We start from the raw sequence: 8321 nt of genomic DNA on the forward strand, positions 1-8321 counted from the left end.
GGGAGTTACCAGTAATTTTGAATGTCATTACCAGGAATTGATGAGGAAAGAGAACCAAGAGAGTGAAAATATGACAAATTAATAATCCTAATGAAAGGAAGAATGGTTTGAAATTTAGACAAAACTGAGCTTGAATCTCAGCTCTTGAAGTGATATTTAGTAGTCTCTAAACCTCATTTCTCACATTGGTTAAACTTGAATAATGCCTATTTTATAAGGCTGTAGGGAGGAGTAAACAAATTAAAATGAAGTGTTTATCATAGTGGAGTATACATATTAGGTGATCCACTAATTATACTGGTATAGTTGTAATAATGCAAGAGTGATGCGATTCAGGGTACTGATCAACACTGACCACTTACAAGAGTGGGGAGACAGAAGGACAACAGATTTGTGAAAGAGAGGATGTAAAATACTAGTGTATCCTATAGAGCTTCCTATGGTCAAAAGATGACTTTACTGTATATTAATTAGGACTTCCCATGTATCAATTTATTGAAATCTCAGAATAACCCCATAAAATAGGTGGACTATAATAACTCACCTTCTATAAATAAGGAAACTTAGACATAAATAAGTTAATTTATCAAGGTTAAAGAAAGAAAAAAAAGCAAAAACCACTAAGTAGTAGAGCTAGTATTTGAGCCAAGACCATCTGGCTCAATGCAGAGCTCTTAAGACATTGTTCAATAATGCCTCTGTCATATACTAAATTCCATGCTCGTACTCCAAAATAATCTTTATTCTGCATTATATTATCATTAAAAACTAATGGCATCATATTGCAATTTGTCGCTTTGTACATACCCTTGTGGAAAACATCAAAAGTTAATGTAATTAATTAGTGAAGATACATGGAATTACAACACTTTTTTTTTTAAGATTTTATTTATTTATTTGACAGGCAGAGATCACAAGTAGGCAGAGAGGCAGGAGAGAGAGAAGAAGAAGCAGGCTCCCCGCTGAGCAGAGAGCCCGATGTGGAGCTTGATCCCAGGACCCTGGGATCATGACCTGAGCTGAAGGCAGAGGCTTTAACCCATTGAGCCACCCAGGTGCCCCTATAGCACGTTTTTATTTAGAATATGCATAACTCAAAACACAGAGATGGCTGATGACTGTATTTGTTAATACAACATATATTGGAAACATATTGAGATCTTTAGTGTGTCATTTATTTATGTGTGCAATCTTCCTTGTGACAATTAATTATTATTAATTCAGCACATACAACAAGAACTAGGAGCTGTCCTTGTTCATAGGCAGATGAGAAACTTTCCCCTTTCCTCAAAGTAGTCATTTAGAAGTGAGATGTTTAATTCCATGAGAGTTATTTTCTTCTTTGTTTCTTATTTTCTTTTTTAAGAAGCCTACAAGTCTGAGACATATGTATTAGTTTCAGTATTCTCAATGGTAGCAACATTTCCTTTTTATATTTAGAGACAGATAGAGGATGAGAGACAGATAGATGATAGGTAGATAGATGACAGAATTGGAGGAAGTCAGTAAAGTTGGTGGATCTGCAAACTGGATCTAGGCAATGAGAGGCTCTTTACCCACTCTCTGCCCTTGAAATTTACATGGTGCCCACTGTTGCCCTAGCCAGGATCTTGCCAAGGATACAGCCTTAAGAGAGCAATGTGTTATATATACCATCTGGACTGACTACCACTAAGGTCCCTATGTAAACTTTTAAGATTCTGGTGGGCAGTATGGAGATCTACTTATCCTTGTGGCCTCCCAAGACAAGCCTTAAATTTGCCACCTACCCATCTGGAGTGGTCTTCTTCAGCTTCTCCTAGCCCTCAGTGTACAGGGGCCAGTTTATAAACCAACAGACAAGTAGATAGATATGTATATATACCATTACTTATTATATTTAATTATGATTATCTAGAGTTACATATACTTATGTATAATTACTTATATTTCCATATATGTACATCTATATGTGTATAAACCTTAACCTTTCCATCTAGCTCTTTATTCATCTTTTTTCATCCTACATTATTTATGGCTTTTACATTGCTCGGGTCTTTCTTGTCAGAAAAAGGATTGGGTAAGACACTGACAAAAACTTCTGTAGTCCTTGTGAACAGAAGGTAGATAATCCACGTTTTTAGTCATTGTAGACACCATATGATGTATTGATGTGCTGTTTTCCTCATATTAGATTTCTTAGTGTTTTATGTGGATGTTCTTCCTCCTCTTTCTCCTCCTCCTCCTCTTTCTCTAGGTATTTCTTCTTCTTTATTGGCACTGGATAAGATTTGCCATATAATGCTCAATAAGGCATTTTAATACATTCCCATCTTGTTTCAAATCTTAGGGGTAAAGTGTTCAGGCTTCCACCATAAACTATGATATTAACTGCAAGTTGTTTGTAGGTCCCCTTTATCAGATTAAAGCAGTTTTCTATATTTCTATGACACTGAAAATTTTTTTATTACAAACAGATACTGAATTTTGCCAAGTAGTTTCTACCTATTGAGAAAACCACTTATTTTTTCTCCTTTATAGAATCATGTACGCTAATGATTAGTGAATTTCTGAGAAAATCCCACTTGATTTTAATGCATTATATTTTTATACTGTTGAATTCAATTTACTAACACAGTATTAAACAACCCTATATCTATTTTTATTTGTGTCCCGCCTGGTACACAAAGAGCTTATTATATTCAATGTTTCCAGGGGACTCCTCTGAAGATTGCTAGAGTCCCTTTTCTATGCAGCTCTCTTCTCTCTGATATCCTGTAAGGTTCATTCCTTTTTCTGCTGCATCCTTGAATTCAAATCTCAGGTTTCCTCTGCCAGGCAGGCCCCTGCTTTCTTTTTGGGCTCCATTGTCTCCATTTAAAAATTGAATCCCAGGGTGAATATGGAGCTCATCTTATATGTTTCTCTTCTTTTAAGGATCACAGCCCTGCCCATCGTAAGTGGTTGCTGCCTCTATCTGCGCGGCTCTATAGTAGCTTGAAGTGGGAGGTTAACTTGGGTAAACATTATTGAATCTTGGCCAAGCTAGCAATCTCTTATAAAATCCCTCCATTCCAAAAAGAAAGTTTATTTTAAAAACTTCTTTTGAAATTCCTTGATTATGTCTTTATTCATTTCCATCGAGTTAACATATTAGAAGAGATTTCTTTAGTTTATATGTGCTTGTAGTTTTATGCAGACTTACATGCCATATCTCTACAAAACTCTAGTTTCTGTTTATTTGTATTATTCTCAGTACATGATAAAGATAAAAAGTAACAGATTTTTATGCACAGAGAAGATAACTTCATGCTTTTCTTGCTTACCCAAGAATTCCATTGTACTACTATGACATACAGAGTGAACTGGGAAAAACATATTCATTTTTACTAGAAATTTATATTAATCTTACTCTCCAAACATTTATTTTTCAACAGTATATATTGCTCCAGTGCCAAAACCTGTATGTAAAAATTAGAGTGACTAGGACTTGCTTTCTCTTCCATATAGTACATACACGGTAAGTTGAAATGGTGGCAGTAGCTAAGCAGGGGACAGCTAAAGCAGTTAAAGCTAGAACAAAAGAGCTCAACAGAGGAAGGCGCATAGGTCATATCAAATGAGTGAGTTATTTCACAAGTGGTCATATTTAAATTTTTGTTTTCTCATTCTCATCTTGCTTTAGAGGTAAACACTAGAATGAGTCAGAAGTGATTTTGTTGTTGTCATAAATTATTCTGGTGTTGAAATCCTAGCCACACAGACATGTATATCCCAAAGGTGCTATATTATTACTATGAAGTTAACTTAAAATAAAGTATCTGTATCAAAATACTAACAGAAAAATATGAGGCATCTCCATTATAAATACAATACTTATGCAGTTGAACCTTGTGGATTACCTAACCTTTGCTGTTTAGGAAGATTTTTTATTCAGAATGCCAGTGTAATTTATAAGCATATGCTTGCAAAAACAGATGCTAATGTAAAATATTTAGGACATTAAAATTAAATATTTCATGCCCCAACATAGGAATAAGCATTTGTATGTCAATATTTACATTATTTGTAGTTAAATGTATGTTTTCCCATATGTTCAAAAAGAAAAAATTGCAGGCATCAATTTCTCCTCTCACAGGTTTATAACACAGCAGGTTGCTGCTTAAATGATGAAAGTGGTCTTTCTAAAAGTCTTTTTAGTTTAATTTCTGTGAAAACACCACACCTGTGAATACAAAAATACAAAAAGTGGATAGAAAAGTGTCAACACTGTTCATAGAACTGATACCATCACTTATATTTTCTCTTTGTTTGAAAACTGTAAATAAGACCAGACCAGTAAAACTAGGCCTGTCCTCGACTTCTGATAGGTATCTAAAAACAACTATTAATAATGTTTTGATTTTTTTTCTGATTTCCAGTTTTGTGTATTTGTAGATGGGTGTGTACATGTATGTAAATTTACATGGTCTGTTATCTTATTATTTGTTGGGGTCTCTGAGGGGTCTGAGAGGACCTAACCCAAATCTCATGGGCGTGTGTGCGCCCTCTCTCTCTCACTCTCTCTTTCTGTCAAATAAATAAATCTTAGAACAAAACAAACAAACAAAAAACGCCCACAAAGTTTTAGATCAGCCATTTCCCCCATCTTCCACCCCTTACCTCTGGCAACCACAAATCTGTTCTCTGTATCTACGAGCTTGTTTTGTTTGTTTTTCTTAGATTCCATATATAAGACAGACTAAAAAGTATATGTCTTTCTCTGGCTTAGTTCATGGAACATAATGCCCTCAAGGTCGATCCATGCTGTTGCAAATGGCAAGATTTCATACTTTTATGGCTGAATGATATTCTCTTGTGTGTGTGTATATACATATACCACAATTTCTTTTTCCATTCATCCATCACTTAGGTTGTTTCTCTATCTGGGCTGCTGTAAATAATGTTTCAATGAACATGGGGGTACATATATCTTTTTGAATTAAGATTGTCATTTTCTTTGGGTAAATACTCAGAAGCAAAGAATCATATGGTAGTTCCATTTTTAATTTTTTGAGTAACTTCCATAGTGTTCTCTCCATTTTAAATGCCTGCTGGAGGCAAATTCTTTACTTGCCCTTGCAAAAAAACAGGAAGCCCCCCACAAAACCAGTGGCTGGTTACTTTAAGTCTTAAAGCAAAATCTCAATCAAGTAATAAAAATATCCATTCCCAAATGAAACAAGATGGGATCGGGATGGAGACAAACCATAAGAAACTCATAATCTCACAAAACAAACTGAGGGTTGCTGGGGGGGTGGAGGGGGCTTGGGGTAGGGAGAGGGCGGTGGATTTATGGACTTTGGGGAGGATATGTGCTATGGTGAGTGCTGTGAAGTGTGTAAACCTGGCGGTTCACAGACCTGTATCCCTGGGGCTAATAATACATTATATGTTTATAAAAAATTTGTTAAACTATTAAAAAAAATCCATTCCCAAGAAATAATTAAGCTCCAAATTTGATCTAAAATCAAGTGAGGCTTTTTTGCTTTCCTAATCTGAATTTGAAAGAATCTTGAAATTTGGTAGAAAGCAACAGTTTACATTTCTTCTTTTTATCCCTCCATCCAAGCTTATTTACCTGTCTTTCTCCTTTCCCTCTATTGCATTCCTATTCCTGCCATCAACCTCTGGATCAATGAAAGAGCAGAAGTAAAGGGTAAAGGAAACTTCTCTGTCAACACTGAAGTGAGGATTGACTGGTTATGAATCGGTTTGACAGATACACAAAGTTGACTCACTTTTGTAGGCTCTTCAGAGCATGTCCCCATCTTTTTGAGGAATCACTCACCTCCAGTCCTTCTGAAAGAACTAAGTGCACCTGTGCATCTGCTGGTCCCTCTGCTCTCATCACTAAGAATCCACAAACGCTCTGTGTTTTTCTGGTTAAAGCCTACGTGTCCTTCCAGAATGGCTTTTTTTTTTTTAATATAATTTTTTATTTTTTATAAACATATATTTTTATCCCCAGGGGTACAGGTCTGTGAATCACCAGGTTTACACACTTCACAGCACTCACCAAAACACATACCCTCCCCAATGTCCATAATCCCACCCCTTTCTCCCAAACCCCCTCCCCCCAGCAACCCTCAGTTTGTTTTGTGAGATTAAGAGTCACTTATGGTTTGTCTCCCTCCCAATCCCATCTTCTTTCATTTATTCTTCTCGTACCCACTTAAGCCCCCATGTTGCATCACCACTTCCTCATATCAGGGAGATCATATGATAGTTGTCTTTCTCCGCTTGACTTATTTCACTAAGCATGATACGCTCTAGTTCCATCCATGTTGTCGCAAATGGCAAGATTTCATTTCTTTTGATGGCTGCATAGTATTCCATTGTGTATATATACCACATCTTCTTGATCCATTCATCTGTTGATGGACATCTAGGTTCTTTCCATAGTTTGGCTATTGTGGACATTGCTGCTATAAACATTCGAGTACACATGCCCCTTTGGATCACTACGTTTGTATCTTTAGGGTAAATACCCAATAGTGCAATTGCTGGGTCATAGGGCAGTTCTATTTTCAACATTTTGAGGAATCTCCATGCTGTTTTCCAGAGAGGTTGCACCAGTTTGCATTCCCACCAACAGTGTAGGAGGGTTCCCCTTTCTCCGCATCCTCACCAGCATCTGTCATTTCCTGACTTGTTGATTTTAGCCATTCTGACTGGTGTGAGGTGATATCGCATTGTGGTTTTGATTTGTATTTCCCTGATGCCGAGTGATATGGAGCACTTTTTCATGTGTCTATTGGCCATCTGGATGTCTTCTTTGCAGAAATGTCTGTTCATGTCCTCTGCCCATTTCTTGATTGGATTATTTGTTCTTTGGGTGTTGACTTTGCTAAGTTCTTTATAGATTCTGGACACTAGTCCTTTATCTGATATGTCGTTTGCAAATATCTTCTCCCATTCTGTCAGTTGTCTTTTGATTTTGTTAACTGTGTCCTTTGCTGTGCAAAAGCTTTTGATCTTGATGAAATCCCAATAGTTCATTTTTGCCCTTGCTTCCCTTGCCTTTTGTGTTGTTCCTAGGAAGATGTTGCTGCGGCTGAGGTCGAAGAGGTTGCTGCCTGTGTTCTCCTCAAGGATTTTAATGGATTCCTTTCGCACATTGTGGTCCTTCATCCATTTTGAGTCTATTTTCGTGTGTGGTGTAAGGAAATGGTCCAATTTCATTTTTCTGCATGTGGCTGTCCAATTTTCCCAGCACCATTTATTGAAGAGGCTGTCTTTTTTCCATTGGACATTCTTTCCTGCTTTGTTGAAGATTAGTTGACCATAGAGTTGAGAGTCTATTTCTGGGCTCTCTATTCTGTTCCATTGATCTATGGGTCTGTTTTTGTGCCAGTACCATGCTGTCTTGATGATGACAGCTTTGTAATAGAGCTTGAAGTCCGGAATTGTGATGCCACCAACGTTGGCTTTCTTTTTCAATATCCCTTTGGCTATTCGAGGTCTTTTCTGGTTCCATATAAATTTTAGCATTGTTTGTTCCATTTCTTTGAAAAAGATGGATGGTACTTTGATAGGAATTGCATTAAATGTGTAGATTGCTTTAGGTAGCATAGACATTTTCACAATATTTATTCTTCCAATCCAGGAGCATGGAACATTTTTCCATTTCTTTGTGTCTTCCTCAATTTCTTTCATGAGTACTTTATAGTTTTCTGAGTATAGATTCTGTGTCTCTTTGGTTAGGTTTATTCCTAGGTATCTTATCGTTTTCGATGCAATTGTAAATGGGATTGACTCCTTAATATCTCTTTCTTCTGTCTTGCTGTTGGTGTAGAGAAATGCAACTGATTTCTGTGCATTCATTTTATATCCTGACACTTTACTGAATTCCTGTATAAGTTCTAGCAGTTTTGGAGTGGAGTCTTTTGGGTTTTCCACATATAGTATCATATCATCTGCGAAGAGTGATAATTTGACTTCTTCTTTGCCGATTTGGATGCCTTTAATTTCCTTTTGTTGTCTGATTGCTGAGGCTAGGACCTCTAGTACTATGTTGAATAGCAGTGGTGATAATGGACATCCCTGCCGTGTTCCTGACCTTAGTGGAAAAGCTTTCAGTTTTTCTCCATTGAGAATGATATTTGCGGTGGGTTTTTCATAGATGGCTTTGATGATATTGAGGTATGTGCCCTCTATCCCTACACTTTGAAGAGTTTTGATCAGGAAGGGATGCTGTACTTTGTCAAATGCTTTTTCAGCATGTATTGAGAGTATCATATGGTTCTTGTTCTTACTTTTATTGATGTGTTGTATCACATTGACTGATTTGTGGATGTTGA

The sequence above is a fragment of the Mustela putorius genome, unplaced genomic scaffold (assembly GCF_011764305.1).
Source record: "Mustela putorius furo isolate JIRA1106 unplaced genomic scaffold, ASM1176430v1.1 tig00000129_pilon_pilon_pilon, whole genome shotgun sequence".
Taxonomy (NCBI): Eukaryota; Metazoa; Chordata; class Mammalia; order Carnivora; family Mustelidae; genus Mustela; species Mustela putorius.